Below are 17,057 nucleotides of genomic sequence, written 5' to 3'. Positions count from 1 at the left end.
TTGTTACTAAGGCAGAGTGTAGTTAACATGTTGCAAGGGTGCCTGAGTGATTTCCAGGGTGTTGCTGCAGTCAGTAAGGTGTTTTGAGCAGTAGTTAGCATGTTGTTAGTGTGTCTGTGTGGTTGCCAGGGTGTTGCTATGCAGTAACTAAGGTATTCAGAGTGTAGTTAATATGTTGCTAGGGTGTCTAAATGATTGCCAGGGTGTTGCTATGCACTTACTAAAGTTTTCAGAGTGTATTTAACATGTTGCTAGGGTGCTTGAGTGATTTCCAGGGTGTTGCTGCAGTCAGTAAGGTGTTTTGAGCAGTAGTTAGCATGTTGGTAGGCTGTTTGAGTGGTTTCCAGGGTGTTGCTATGCAGTGACTAATGCATTCAGAGTGTAGGTGACATTTTGCATGTGTGCCAGAGTGGTTGCCAGGGTGTTGCTATATTGTTACTAAGGCAGAGTGTAGTTAACATGTTCCTAGGGTGCCTAAGTGGTTGCCAGGGAGTTGCTATGCAGTCAGTAAGGTGATTTGAGTGGTAGTTTGCATGTTGCCAGGGTGTTGCTATGCAGTTACTAAGGCATTCAACATCTAGTTAACATGATTCTGGGGTGTCTAAATTGTTGCCAGGGTGTTTCAATGCAGAGTGTAGTTAACATGTTGCTAGGGTGCCTGAGTGATGTTGCTGTGTAGTCAGTAAGGTGTTTGAGCAGTAGTTAGCATGTTGTTAGGGTGTCTGAGTGGTTGCCAGGGTGTTGCTATGCAGCTATTAAGGTATTCTGAATAGTAGTTAGCATATTGCTAGGGTGTGGTCCGGGTGGTTTCCAGGGTGTTGCTATGCAGTTACTAAGGCATTCAACGTCTAGTTAACATGATTCTAGGGTGTATAAATTGTTGCCAGGGTGTTGCAATGCAGAGTGTAGTTAACATGTTGCCAGGCTGACTGAGTGATCTAAATGGTTACCATGGCATTCCTATGCAGTTACTAAGGTATTCAGAGTAGCAATAAGGATGTTGCTAGGGCGTCTGATTGGTTGCCAGGGTGTTGCTATGCAGTTGCTGTGGTGTTCAGTATGACTGTTAATATGTTGCTAGGGCATCTGAGTTTCTGCCAGGGATGACGTTACTCAACTAGATTTTTCTGTTAGTTAAGTGTTAGTAATTGAGCGTGTGATCCGGATGTGTTAGTGTTAATTCAATCAAAGCGGCGGGTGACCCGTCAGTGAGTAGCTGCTGTAGTCCAGTGCTGTCATGGTGAGTCAGTGCTATTGAATCATATTTTTCATATTTTATTTGTAGGTTTCCCAGCAAGCAGATTTGTGAGTGCAGATGAATGAGATGAGGGAGCCGGTTTTGATGAGCGTCACGCTCTGTTTACTGCAGGACTCCAGTTTAACCAGTCTGCAGCACGGCCGGGAAGAGGCTAAATCAGACCTGCGCGGCTTTATCTGCTCATCCTGTGAATGTCAACTCGGGGTTGTCAAAAACCACATATCTAAACCACCACAACCGGTTTAGGAATTAAACGCATTTGAACGTGTGTGTTGGAGACAATGCGCGCGTGTGTGTTTAGAGCAGCAGATCGTGTGTCACGTCTCAGTGTGTTTCAGTCAGCTGGTTTTTACTGGATTCATAAAGTCAGGTGTAGAGAAGTACATTAACTACCCACACCAAACTCCTGCTCACACATTCAGCTCACAGAAACATTGTGGAGATATTTCTGAAATGTTGAAATGTCCAGTTTTCTTGTCATGATTGTAACGTTATTTAAAGGTTACAAAAACATTCTTCTAACTTAGTTTTTACACAAAATATGTTATTTGAACGCTTATTTGTAATATTCTATGAAATGTTACAATGTCCAGTTTTCTTGTCGTGATTTTAACATTACTGAAAGGTTGCAAAAATATTCTTACAACATTCTACCAACTTCGTTTTTATTTAAAATCTACATTTTTAAAAAAGGTTTTCTTGTTGTAATTGTAATGCTTACAAAAATGTTTATGTTCTACTAACTTTGCTATTACACAAAATGCTATTTGAATGTTTATTTTTAATATTCTAAAAAACATTATAATGTCCAGTTTTTTGTTGTGATTTTACAGTTTACCACACACCCAATTAGCAAAACACTACAGATCCTTTGCATAATTAAACACTCTTGTAAAAACTATACACTTATGTTTAAAAACCACACTTTTTTACCATAAGAAACACACGTTTCACATTTACTATACTCTGTTTGCACGAGTTACACTCTGCTGTGATAAACCTAAAACACTTTTAGCACTTCTACTTCCCTATGATTAGAGTAGGCTACCATCAACAAAGTACAAATATAAAGTAAATCCACCAAACACTACACAAGACCAATGTTGCACACTGAAGAAACTCATTTATTTCTCAACATGCCCAAAATGTTGACATGGAGATTCATAGTACTGTAACAACATGTCACTTTACGTATTGTACTGTAAGTTTACTGTTACAGTTTTTTTGGATTGCTTAAGCACGATTTTCAAAACAGGGCCCGTGTTTTCAAAACACTACACACAATTAGCACAACCACACACCCAATTAGCAAAACACTACAGATCCTTTGCATAATTAAACACTCTTGTAAAGACTATACACTTATGTTTAAAAACCACACTTTCTTTCCATAAGAAACACACGTTTCACATTTACTATACTCTGTTTGCACGAGTTACACTCTGCTGTGATAAACGTAAAACACTTTTAGCACTTCTACTTCCCTATGATTAGAGTAGGCTACTATCAACAAAGTACAAATATAAAGTAAATCCACCAAACACTACACAAGACCAATGTTGCACACTGAAGAAACTCATTTATTTTAGGGGTACCTCAGCCTGGAGACGGAGATCATATACCTTCCACCGCCATGCCGAGAAAAACTCTTCTATAGGGTTGAGGAATGGAGAGTATGGTGGAAGATATAGGACGGTGAAATGTGGATGTAAGGGCTTCCTCTTCTTCTACCTCCAGCATGGCCTCCATCTCTTCCTCTTCCTCTGTTGATTCCTCTTCCTCCCCTTCCTCCTCCTCCTCCTTCTCGTCCTTCTCCTCGTCCTCCTCCTCGTTGTCCTCCTCGTCGTCTTACTCTTTCTCTGACTCTTTCCATTGTGCTTGAAGACCGATGAACTCACCTGCTGCTTTTTATAGTGCTTAAACACCTGACTGGTGTGTCTACAATTAAGCAAACAAGTGTTTGCACACCTGATGACTGTGTTGAACCAATTGGTTGGACGGTGCGGTAATTTGACAGTCAGTGCTTTGGTATTGCAAGGAAGTGACTTCATGATAGATTCTTGTGTATAATGTATGTTAAGTGTGTTTAGTGTTTTGCAAATCACTGTGTGTAGAGTTTTGCAACAAGTGTGAGGTTGACAATGTGCTTATAGTTGTGCAAATATGGGCTGATGTTTTGCTTCTTGAGTGTAAGGTTTTGCTAATAGTGTACTACTTTTAATTTTAGTGTGTAAGCAATCCAAAAAAACTGTAAAAAACACTAGACAAAAAAAAAAAAAAAAAAAACACTAGACATTGTCTCTTCACCTAGCTGGATCTGGCCAGAGAATTTCATCAACATCGCAGGCAATGTTGTCATTAGCAAGACACCTTGGAAAGAAACGTCTTGAATGATGAATCCATCCTTGTATTGCTGCTACCTCCATCTGGTCACAGGCCTCTTCCATGGCTTGGATGAGGGGTACCTCAGCCTGGAGACGGAGATCATATACCTTCCACCGCCATGCCGAGAAAAACTCTTCTATAGGGTTGAGGAATGGAGAGAATGGTGGAAGATATAGGACGGTGAAATGTGGATGTTGCTGAAACCAGTTCTGAACCAGAGCAGAGCGGTGGAAAGACACATTGTCCCAGACAACAATGTATTGCATATGATCGATTTGATTTGCTGCTTTTATGTTGTGCAATTGGTCCAAGAATGTAAGTATGAGTGCTGTGTTGTAAGGGCCCATATGGGCATGGCGGTGGAGGACCCCATTCTGTGTAATGGCTGCACAGAGTGTTATATTTCCCCCACGTTGCCCTGGGACATTGACTATAGCCCTGTGGCCAATGACGTTTCTTCCCCTCCTTCGTGTTCAGTATGCAAGATCACACTGCTAAAGTGAATACATACCTCTGCATAATCATGCCGCAGTCGTTTCACCCTTTCAGAATTGCGCTCGAAAGGCACTCAATAAATTTGCTTCATTTGAATATGTTTTTTTTTTTAGGATGCGTGCCAGTGTTGATATTGAGACCTGATGGATATCGTTGAAACTGGCATGGTTATTGACAATGTTAGCTTGGAGCTGTTAAATTACTGCAATAGTACAGTAATTTCACAGGACAAGGTAACAGAAGTGCTGATACCGCATAGAATACAGTACTATAAGCAGTTACTGAAACCGTGCAGATGTTTTTGACATGGTGATATTTTTACAATACCTATTTTCCAGTCGAAATGTTCTTATCACACTTACCACTGTGTATCGGCTTAGATTTGGCTGTACTCGCAGTCCAGCCTCCCTCAGCGTCAGGCCGTGGTTGACAATGTGGTCAACTAGTGTTGCGCGGATCTCATTTGTCAGATTCGGTCCTCTTTGAGCACCTTCTTGTCTTCGTCTTCCTCTTCCTCTTCCTCTTCTTCTACCTCCAGCATGGCCTCCATCTCTTCCTCTTCCTCTGTTGATTCCTCTTCCTCCCCTTCCTCCTCCTCCTTGTCGTCCTCCTCCTCGTTGTCCTCCTTGTCGTCTTACTCTTTCTCTGACTCTTTCCATTGTGCTTGAAGACCGATGAACTCACCTGCTGCTTTTATAGTGCTTAAACACCTGATTGGTGTGTCTACAATTAAGCAAACAAGTGTTTGCACACCTGATGACTGTGTTGAACCAATTGGTTGGACGGTGCGGTAATTTGACAGTCAGTGCTTTGGTATTGCAAGGAAGTGACTTCATGATAGATTTTTGTGTAATGTATGTTAAGTGTGTTTAGTGTTTTGCAAATCACTGTGTGTAGAGTTTTGCAACAAGTGTGAGGTTGACAATGTGCTTATAGTTGTGCAAATATGGGCTGATGTTTTGCTTCTTGAGTGTAAGGTTTTGCTAATAGTGTACTACTTTTAATTTTAGTGTGTAAGCAATCCAAAAAAACTGTAATGTTACTTAAAAGGATATAAAAATGTTTCTTACAACAAAGTTTTTTACACAAAATATGTTTGAACAGTTATTTTTAATATTCTAAGAACATTAATGTCCAATTTTGTTGTTGTGATTTTATAAAAACGATTATCAAACATTTTTTTTACTCAATATATGTTATTTGAACAATTCTTAATATTCTAAGAACATTCAAATGTCCAGTTTTCTTGTAATGATTTTAATGTTACTTAAACGTTATAAAAATATTTTTTTACAGCATTCTAAGTTTATTTTTTACTGAAAATATAATGTTATTTGACCAATTTTTAATATTCTAAGATTGTTAAAATGTCTAGTTTTCTTGTGATTTTAACATTACTTAAAAGTTATACAAACATTTAATTTTTTTAAAAATGCTTAGAACATTCTACGTTTATTTTTACTTAATATTAAACAGTATTTAAACATTTATTATTAATATTCTAAGAATATTAAAATGTCCAGTTTTCTTGTTGTTTTATTAACGTTACTTAAAAGTTACAAAAACGTTTCTTACAACATTCTAAGTGTCACGAATCTGGTCGGTGTCCCGTTGTCCGCTCACCACCAGATGTCACTCTTACCTCACCTTCACACTCTGACTGTTGCACCACACTCCAGACTGCATCTCCCATCCTCCACCGCACTGATTGCGTCAGCCCCCGTGACCAATCAGGCGTTCTATATAAGCGCCGGTCCTTCCCAGTGCACTTCATGGATTGTTAGATTGTATTATTGTGTTTCTCCCATTGTTTAGCGTTCTTTGTTCTTGTGTTTTTGATCCCCTCGCCTGGCTCCCCGTTTTTCGACTGATCGCTGCCTGCCTTCGGATTATCGCTCTTGTTGATTGGATTATTCTCTACGTTTTGCCTTTGTTATTCCCGTTTGCTCCTGTTGGACTCTGCCTGTACGACCATGCCTTTGTCACGTCCAATTAATAAAAGCTCGCACATGGATCCGCTCGCCTCTCGTCATTCACTCCTGGTTACAGAACAATCCATCACAACAGGATCCAGCAGCTTCACCCCCGGACATTCAGAAGATATGGACACAGACAGGATTTTATGCAGGATCAAACAGAAATCACGCACACTGGAACAATACACCCGTGAGTTTCTCTCCATCTCAAATTATTCCATCCTCCCGGACTGTATAAAGATTGAAATCTTCTGTGATGGCGTGAACGAGCCGTTAAAGGCGAGACTGAGACGCGAGGGTCCGCGCTCTTCGCTTGTGGCTTTCATGAACTTTGCGTTTATGTGTGTGGGTTCGCCGTGTACTGTGGGGGTCGCGGAGAGGGAACGCGACAACGCGGTAATGGCGACCGCGCATCCCTCTCGCAGAGGGGTGGTCACACCGGATCACGACGCCACAAACAAGTTTACCGCCTGGATCGCTCGTGAAATGGCGGCCGTGTTGGAGCGCGCTCATGCTATGGCGGCGTCAGCAGAGCCCGCGCACAAGATGGCGGCCGCGCCGGAGCGCGTTAACGCGGTAGCAGCTACAGCGGTGCCCGTTCACAAAATGGCGGCCGCGTCAGAGCGCGTCCACACACTCGCGGTGACTACAGAGCCCGTTCACAAGATGGCGGCGGCGCCGGCGTGCGCTCACAAGATGGCGGCGAAGACAGAGCTCTGTCACGTCACGGCTGCCATACCAGAGCCATATAGTGTTGCAGCTGCGTTTCCTGAGTCAAGTCAAGTTGCAGCTGTATTTCCTGAGTCAAGTCAAGTTTCCGAGTCCAGTCAAGTTGCGGCTGCATTTCCTGAGTCAAGTCAAGTTTCCAAGTCAAGTTGCAGCTGTGTTTCCTGAGTCTAGTCAAGTTCCCAAGTCAAGTCAAATTGCAGCTGTGTTTCCTGAGCCACTGCACAAGATGGCTGCCACGCCAGAGCCACTGCACAAGATGGCCGCCGTCTCCAAGCCACTCCACAATATGGCCATCATTCCTGAACCTGTGGTCAGCACCCGGATGCCACCTGTGGTCATGATGGCCCACGTGCTGGACTCACCCCTAATGACGGTATGGGCAGCTAAACTGGCGCTCCTTCATGTCGCGGCGGCTACCCCTGGGTCAAGTCAAGACACAGAGTCAAGTCAGGCCAAAGCTGCCGTTCTCCGCGAGTCAAGCCAGGTCACAGCTGTTCCCAGCGAGTCAAGCCATGTTGTTCCTGAGCCAAGCCATGTTGTTCAGGAGTCAAGTCCCGTTACAGCGGTTCTCCATGAGCCAAGCCAGGTGACAGCAGGTCCTCATGAGCCAAGCCAAGCAGCTGCTGTTTTTCCAGAGCCAAGTCAAGCTTCAGCCGCTGCTCCAAAGTCCAGTCAAACCTCCAAGTCCAGTCAAGCCTCCAAGTCCAGTCATGCCTCCAAGTCCAGTCAAGCCTCCAAGTCCAGTCAAGCTTCCAAGTCCAGTCAAGCTTCCAAGTCCAGCAATGTCAAAGCGGTCGTTCCTGAGTCAAGCAAGGTAACAGCCGTGGTTCCTGAGTCAAGTGAAGTCAATGATCTTCTCAAGCCAGTTCAAGTCACTGCTGATCTTTACGAGCCAGGTCAAGTCACTGCTGATCTTCACGAGCCAAGTCAAGTCACCGCTGATCTTCAAGAGTCAAGTCAGTTCACTACTGATCTTCACGAATCAAGTCAGGTCACGGCAAATCCCCACGAACCAAGTCACATCCTGCCCGACGGCTCAGTGCCCCATCACGCCTCGTCTGACCGCCCAGAGTCAAGTCACGCCTCGTCTGACCGCCCAGAGTCAAGTCACGCCTCGTCTAACTGCCCAGAGTCAAGTCACGCCTCGTCTGACCCTCCAGAGCCCCGTCACATCTCGTCTATCTGTCTAGAGCCTCACCATGTCTCGTCTGACCGCCCAGAGTCAAGCCATGTCCCGCCTGACGGCCCAGAGCCTCTCCATGTTTCATCAGACCTCCCAGTGCCTCGTCATGTCTCGTCTGACCTTCCAGAGCCGTGCCATGCCTCGTCTGATATCCTACGATCACGGCCTATCATGATAGCCAGTGTACTGGACCCACCACAACCTCCCGCTGCTGCTCTTCCTTTAATGGCGGTTGCCATCTGGTGTGACCATGTCTCGTCTGACCGCCCAGAGTCAAGCCATGTCCCGCCTGACGGCCCAGAGCCTCTCCATGTTTCATCAGACCTCCCAGTGCCTCGTCATGTCTCGTCTGACCTTCCAGAGCCGTGCCATGCCTCGTCTGATATCCTACGATCACGGCCTATCATGATAGCCAGTGTACTGGACCCACCACAACCTCCCGCTGCTGCTCTTCCTTTAATGGCGGTTGCCATCTGGTGTGTGTGGGCTGCACACTGTGCCCCTGAGGTCACGTCTGTTCACAAGTCAGCTTCTGAGGTCACGTCTGCTCACAAGTTAGCTCCTGAGGTCACGTCTGTTCACAAGTCAGCTCCTGAGGTCACGTCTGTTCACAAATCTACCCCTGAGGCCACGTCTGTTCACCAGTCTGCTCCAGAGCTCCCGTCTGATCTCAAGCCTGCTTCAGAGGTCCCGTCTGGTCTCAAGTCTGCTCCAGAGGCCTTCCCCATCGGAGAAGTCGCGCCAATGCCTCCAGAGGTGTCGGCGCCTGCCGTAGAACCTCTTATGGAGGGGGCGTTAACCGTTAAACTCTCTGCTTCTCCCTTTTTTCTGTCTGCATCCTCTGTCACTGTTCTCCCCAGGTCCCAGTCTATGACGCAGCCTCCTGTTCCGCCCCGGAGGGCTGCTCCGCCTCCTGTTCCGCCCCGGAGGGCTGCTCCGCCTTCTCCCCCTATTCTGTCTGCCTCCTCTGTCCCTGCTTTCCCCAGGTCCCAGACCGTGACGCAGATTCCTGTTCTGCCCCGGAGGGCTGCTCCGCCTCCTGCTCCGCCTCCTGTTCCGCCCTGGAGGGCCGCTCCGCCTCCTGTTCCGCCTCGGAGGGCTTCTGCGCCTCCTGCTCCACCCTGGAGGGCGCCCGCGCCTCACGCTCTGCCTCTGGCTCCGCCCTGGAGGGCGCCCGCACCTCACGCTCTGCCTCCGCCTCCGCCCTGGAGGGCTCCTGCGCCTCCTGCTCCGCCTCCGGCTCCGCCCTGGAGGGCGCCTGCTCCGCCTCCTCCCTGGAGGGCTCCTGCGCCTCCTGCTCCGCCTCCGGCTCCGCCCTGGAGGGCGCCTGCTCCGCCTCCGCCCTTGAGGGCTCCTGCGCCTCCTGCTCCGCCTCCGCCCTGGAGGGCACCTGCTTTGTCGGTCCTGCCTCAATCACTGGGCCCCCCACATGGACCTGGCCCTCCAGCCCTCGCCCTGTCTCGCTCCCACCCCACCGCTCCCCTGGACTGTTGTTCCCTTCGAGCGTCTGGAAGCCGCTCCTTGGGGGGGGGCTATGTCACGAATTTGGTCGGTGTCCCGTTGTCCGCTCACCACCAGATGTCACTTTACCTCACCTTCACACTCTGACTGTTGCACCACACTCCGGACTGCATCTCCCCTCCTCCACCGCACTGATTGCGTCAGCCCCCGTGACCAATCAGGCGTTCTATATAAGCGCCGGTCCTTCTCAGTGCACTTCATGGATTGTTAGATTGTATTATTGTGTTTCTCCCATTGTTTAGCGTTCTTTGTTCTTGTTCCTTGTGTTTTTGATCCCCTCGCCTGGCTCCCCGTTTTTCGACTGATCGCCGCCTGCCTTCGGATTATCGCTCTTGTTGATTGGATTATTCTCTACGTTTTGCCTTTGTTATTCCCGTTTGCTCCTGTTGGACTCTGCCTGTACGACCATGCCTTTGTCACGTCCAATTAATAAAAGCTCGCACATGGATCCGCTCGCCTCTCGTCATTCACTCCTGGTTACACTAAGTTAATTTTTCTCAAAATATAACTTTTTTTTATTTTTATTATTAACGTTTTTAACATTGTTTAAAGGTTAAAATAACGTTTCTTACAACATTGTATTAAGTATTTTACTCAACATTCAAAATTTACAACATTCAAAATGTGTTTTTACTGAATATATAAACATTATTTGAAGATTTATTTTTAATATTTTAAGAATGTAAAAATGTCCTGTTTTCTTGTTGTGATATTAATGTTACTTAAAGGTAATAAAAACATTTCTTGGAACATTGGATTAAGTATTTTACTCTAAATATAACGTTATTTTAATGTTTACTCTTAATATTCTAAGAACGTTAAAATCTCCTGTTTCCTTGTTGTGATCCTAACGTTACTTAAAGGTTTCTTACAATGCTCTACTAAGTGTATTTTTACTTAAAATATAACGTTATTTTAAGGTTTATTTTTAATATTCTAAGAACGTTAAAATATCCAGTTTATTGTCGTGATTTTACCGTTATGTAAATGTTATAAAAATGTTTCTTACAACATTCTACTAAGTTTATTTTTACTCAAAATATAACAATTTTTTTGAATGTTTATTTTTTTTAAAAAGAACATTAAATAAATATCATGCGGTGGTTTTAAGATTTGTTCAAAGAACATTTTATCAATGTTGTGGAACATATATCAAATATTGCTAAAGTTATAAGAACGTCCCATGCACATTATACTTTATATAATGTTTAAAAAAACGTTCCCTGACTTCATCACCAACACTTCAGCCATTGATTCAGCATTTCAGACTCTTTCCTGTCAGTGTTTTGTGTAAAGTGTGTGTCTTTGTCTCTTCTTTCGGTAAGTGACCCATGCGCTGGTTTTATATAATCACGGATATTAATACTCTTTCTGCTGTTTGTTTCCTGAAGGTAAAGAATTTCGTTCCTGATTCTTTCATCCCAGACAGTTACCTAAAAGTTGCATCATTTTGAGTTTTAAGCTAAATGTTCACAAGGGTAATGCTCATTTTGTTTGGTGTTTTTTAATAATAACAAAAATAAGAGCAACAAAGTTATTAAAACTTTAACTGGAAGTAAAGTGAAAACAGAAAATATAAAAATAAAAACGACAAGGACATGCAACAAAATTGCTAAAACTTTAGCTAAAATGAAAACATAAAATATAGAAATGAAGTTATTCTAAATATTTATAAAAACAACAATACTGGTCATGTAATTATAAAAGTAAAACTGACTAAAACTGACAAAAATACTCAGGATTCTTAAACTTTAGCAACAGTTTAAATGTAAATATTTAAACTAATTCAAATATTTATAAAAACTGTATTATTCATGTGGTAAAAACTAAAATTTAAATGAAAATATAAGTCACTTCAAAACATTAATGAAAATTATAAGAAGTTATATTTAAATAAACTATTAAAAGTGACAGATTTAACAAAAATACTGAAAGGAACTAAAAATTAATTAAAATTTATATAAACGTAAAATATTTATAATAACTGTATTATTCATGATAAAAAAAAATACCACTTATTTTGTCACACGCACCGAGTCACGTGAGGTCACGAGGACCCGGAAGTAACCTCACGCAGGTATTTAAGCAGGAAGTAGGTGTCTGTCCAGCACCAGACATTGAGTTTCAATGCGAGGCTCAACATGTCCCGCCTCAGGGCCTCAGAGCTCAGGGCCGCCTTCCAACACCCTGAGAGCGAGGTGGAGGTAGACTCGCGTCTTTACCATCTCAAACAAGGAGAACGCAGCGTCAGCCGATACACCACCGAGTTTCGCACCCTGTCAGTCCAAACCACCTGGAGTGACGCCGCTCTCCGCACAGCCTACTATGAAGGACTTTCCATCCGGCTCAAAGACGAGTTGGCTGTGCGGGAGCTCCCTGACACCCTGGAGGGCATGATCCAGCTGGCTCTCCGGGTCGATCAGAGAATGCGTCACCATTCACAGCGCACTAATCCTGTCTCTCGTTCCTCCACAGGCACCATCCCCCGCACAAGGACCCTGGATTCATCCGTCACCTACGCTGTCGCTGCGCCCTCTCCTCCTCCACCTATCGCCTCAGAGGCCCACTCAACCGGAGCCGGGAGCCCATGCAAATAGGCCGCACCTCCCTGTCGGCAGCAGAGAGGGCTAGACGCTACCGCGAAGGTTTATGTGGCTATTGCGCCTCCCCAGAACACCATCGAGAGATCTGCCCTCTTCGTCCGGGAAACGGCCAGACCAGGTAGAGAGGGGAAGGTCTTTACCTGGTCCGGTGACAAAAAAATCCTGTCCCGCTGAATCCCGGATGCTCCTTCAGGTATCAATCCTCGTGGGCCACCAACGGATCGTGACCACCGCATTTGTTGACTCAGGTGCGGCTGGTAACATTATCGATCAGGATTATGCCGCCCAGTTGGGGATTGAGACTGAGGTGTTATCCCAACCGTTAACCATCACAACCATCGACGGTCGCCCCCTCAACTTCAGCCCTGTCATCCGTCGCACCAAAGAAATCCATCTCATCATCGGCAATCACACTGAAAAAATTCAACTGTACATCACCAAGATCACCTCACCACCCGTCATCCTGGGACATCCCTGGCTCATCACCCACGACCCCTTCATCTCCTGGACCAACAATAAAATCGTCCACTGGGGGCGACCTGTCAGGAGCTCTGTCTCCGGGCTCAGGTTGGGACGTTTTCAGGGGAGTCCGAGGCCTCCGATATCAACCTGGAGGAGATCCCTGTCCCGTACCGCGACCTGGCCGAGGTCTTCAGCAAATGCAGCGCAGCTTAGCTTCCACCTCATCGTCCCTACGACCTCGCCATTGACCTCGTGCAGGGTGCGGTGCCCCCTCGCGGGCTTTTTCTTCGTCAAGAAGAGGGACGGGGTCTTCGTCCCTGTATGGATTATCGTGGGCTAAATCAAATCACCATCAAGAACCGTCATCCACTCCCTCTTACCAACACCGCCCTGGACGCCCTCTCTGGTGCCCGCTTCTTCACAAAGCTGGACTTACGGAGCGCCTACAACTTGGTCCGCATCAGGGAGGGCGATGAGTGGAAGACGGCCTTCATAACCCCCACCGGTCACTACGAGACCCTCGTTATGCCGTTTGGTCTGTGCAACAGTCCGTCTGCGTTTCAACAATTCATAAACGACGTTCTCCGGGACATGCTGGGTCGTTGGTGCTACGCATATCTCGATGGTATCCTCATCTATTCCAAGACTCTGGAGGAACACACCCAGCATGTCCGAGCAGTGCTACGAAGGTTGCTGGCCCATCAGTTGTACTGCAAGTTGGAGAAATGTGCTTTTCACCAGCACTCCACCACATTCCTCGGTTTCGTCATCTCATCTCAGGGTGTGGTCATGGATCCCCAGAAGCTGGAAGCTGTGCGCTTGTGGCTTCTACCCATGTCGCTTAAACAGCTACAACGTTTTCTGGGGTTTGCCAACTTCTACAGGCGATTCATCCAGGGCTTCAGCGCAACTGCAGCACCCCTCACTGCTCTCACCAAACCATCTCACGGAGCTTTTCACCTCACCCCCGAAGCCATCCAAGCCTTCAAGACTCTGTGCAACCTGTTCACCACCGCTCCAGTCCTCACCCACCCCAACCCGGACAAACCCTTCGTTGTTGAGGTGGACGCCTCCGATGTGGGCGTAGGAGCCGTCCTCTCACAACGTGGTCCAGAGACGGAAAACTACACCCATGTAGTTTTTCTCTAGAAAATTCAATCCCACTCAGCAGCGTTACGGGGTAGGGGACCGTGAACTGTTGGCCATCAAGTGGGCATTGGAGGAATGGCGTCACTGGCTCCAGGGTGGCGGCGACCCATTCACCGTCTGGACCGACCACCAGAACCTCACCGTCATCCGCCAGACCAAACAGCTTAACCCCAGGCAGGCGCGGTGGGCCCTGTTCTTCGAACATTTTAACTTCCAGCTATCGTACCGGTCTGGTTCGAAGAATAGCAAAGCGGACGCCATCTCCCGTCAACACCAGCGAGACTCCACCTCCTCGGAGGCCGCGCCTGTCCTGCCTTCCCACGTCATCTTGGCTCCCCTGCGGTGGGGGTTAGAAGAGAGAGTCCGCCAGAGCCACAGCCAAAATCCCCTCCTTCGGATACCCCTACTGGACGTCTCTTCGTACCCGACACCTTGCGCCAAGAAGTACTCCAGTGGGGGCACGACTCCACTCTGGCAGGACACCCGGGAGTCCAGAGGACCATCACCTTTATCACCAGGGCGTTTTGGTGGAGGACGTTGAGGAGAGACGTACAGCAGTACGTCCAGGCATGCAACATCTGCGCTCGCTCCAAAACCACAAACACCCCATCTACCGGCGAGCTGCAGCCCCTCCCCATCCCCAAACGACCCTGGTCACATATCTCCATCGACTTTGTCACTGGACTCCCCGAATCACAAGGAAAAAACACCATCCTGACCATTGTGGATCGTTTCTCTAAGGCTGTGCACCTGGTGGCTCTCACCGGACTCCCCTCTGCCAAGAACACCGCGGAGCTCATACTCGAACACGTAGTCCGCCTGCATGGGTTCCCCAAGGACATCGTCTCGGACAGAGGGCCCCAGTTCACGGCCAAGTTCTGGCAGGCCTTCTGCCGTCTGATCGGGACCACCTCTAGTCTGTCGTCCGGATTTCACCCACAGACTAACGGTCAGACAGAGCGGGCCAACCAACAGCTGGAGTGCTTCCTCCGATGCTTTGCCGGCGAGCATCAGCGTTCCTGGGCACGCTACCTCGTTTGGGCTGAGCTCTCCAACAACATCCACATCCTCTGCCACCAACCTGAGCCCATTCGAGGTATGCTACGGGTATCAACCTCCGGTGTTCGAACATCAAGAACCGGAGGTTGAGGTCCCGTCTGCCCAACAGTTGGTCCGCCGGTGCCGGCGGCTCTGGAACCATGCACGTATCACCATCCAGAAAACCAACACTCGCTACACCACTCAACATCGCCGCCGGCACCCTCCGGGACGATTGTTCCATGTTGGTGACAGGGTTTATTTATCCACTCGCAATATCAACCTAAAAACGGACTCAAAAACTCACTGCTCGCTTCATCGGACCCTTCAAGATCACTCATCGGTTAAACCCTGTCACCTTCAGGCTCCAGCTGCCCACATCTCTCCGGATCCATCCTGTTTTCCACCAGTCCCAACTCAAACACGTCTTCTTCTCTCCTCTGTCTCCCCAGGTTCCTGCCCCACCCCCGCCCGGATCATTGACGGTGGCCCTGCGTATACCGTCCGGCGAATCCGTACCGCGCCCTCGTGGCCGTGGCACCCAGTATCTCATCGACTGGGAGGGCTACGGTCCGGAGGAGCGGTCTTGGGTTCCCGGGCGGTTCATCTTGGATCCAGCTCTCATCCAGGACTACCGTCGTCGGGTATCCTCCGTTCCGGGACAGTCTGGTGCCGGTCCTGGAGGGGGGTACTGTCACACGCACCGAGTCACGTGAGGTCACGAGGACCCGGAAGTAACCTCACGCAGGTATTTAAGCAGGAAGTAGGTGTCTGTCCAGCACCAGACATTGAGTTTCAATGCGAGGCTCAACTTCAGGTCCCGACTCAGCTTCTACTCACGTGAGTAATCTCTCTGCTCTTCGGAGCGTTTATCTACCTGTCTGTGTGCGTGTGAGAACGCGGATTTCTTGGTGGAAATCCCTACTCCGTGTTGGAGCGTTCTCAGATCAAGTTGCGTGGTTTACCTACTTACTTGTGTGCATCCGCGTTTGAGTTTTCCGCTACGCTACACGGGGACATATTTCGATCATTCATTTCTGGTCTCGCCTCCGTGACATATTTAAATAAACTATTTAAAGTGAAAAACGTAACAAAATTACCAAAACTAACAAAAATTAAGTTAAAAATATTAAAATATGAACAAATTTAAAATATTTGAAAAGTTATAATAGTCATATTTTATAGTTTATAATAGGCAACAAAATTATTAAAACGAACAAATTTTTAATAAAATGTAAAAATATAAATGAATTTAAAATATTAATAAAAGTTATAATAGTCATATTTAAAAAAAAAAAAAAAAAAAAACACTTTACAAAACAAAAACAGGCAACAAAATGATTCCCAGGGTGTTGCTATGCAGTTACTAAGGTACTCATAGTGTAATTAACATTGCTTGGGTAGTCTGAGTGGTTGGCAGGGTGTTGCTATACAGTTACTAAGGCATTCATTTAGTTTATCCACAACATTTCTATCATAGTTACAATCATCCAGTCTGAATATACTGGTATAATTAATCTCAATTCCTCCCTGAGTGGTTGCCAGGGTGTTGCTATGCAGTTACTAAGGCAGAGTGTAGTTATCATGTTGCTAGGGTGCTTGAGTGGTTGCCAGGGTGTTGCTATGCAGTTACTAAGGTACTCATAGTGTAATTAACATGATGATTGGGTGTCTGAGTGGTTGCCAGGGTGTTGATATGCAATTACTAAGGCACTTAGAGTGTAGTTAACATGTTGCTAGGGCATCTGAGTGGTTGCCAGGGTGTTGCTATGCAATCACTGAGGAATTCTGAGCAGTAGTTAGCATAGGGTACTTGAGTGGTTGCCAGGGTGTTGCTATGAAATCGATTTTTGTTTGTTTACCTTTATTGCCCCCCTTAGGTGACACTACATAATCTACAGACAACACCTTCACATATAAAACACAACACCCTAATCAAATTAGAAATTCATCAAACTAATAGCCACTGAGACAAAAAGAAAAACCTTAACATGTATTGTTCTTCCACCAGATACTCTAAACCAACACCCCCGAGGGGAGCAATTGAAATTCCTTCTGCAATAGACGATCCAAATTCATTAAAAATGATTGTGCCCTCATTAAAACCTGTTTACGTGTTTCTCGTGGGTTGACTCATTCTGATAACTTTACCTGACACTTTGACAAGATTATTCAACTGTTGCTTTTTGACCACATAAGAAGGCTAAAATACAGAAAGAAAACACAGATTCAATAAAAGACTTATAAGACTTATCTTC

The sequence above is a fragment of the Labeo rohita genome, chromosome 22 (assembly GCF_022985175.1).
Source record: "Labeo rohita strain BAU-BD-2019 chromosome 22, IGBB_LRoh.1.0, whole genome shotgun sequence".
Lineage (NCBI taxonomy): Eukaryota > Metazoa > Chordata > Actinopteri > Cypriniformes > Cyprinidae > Labeo > Labeo rohita.
The sequence above is the reverse complement of the archived record's forward strand: the minus strand, read 5'-3'. Positions refer to the sequence as shown.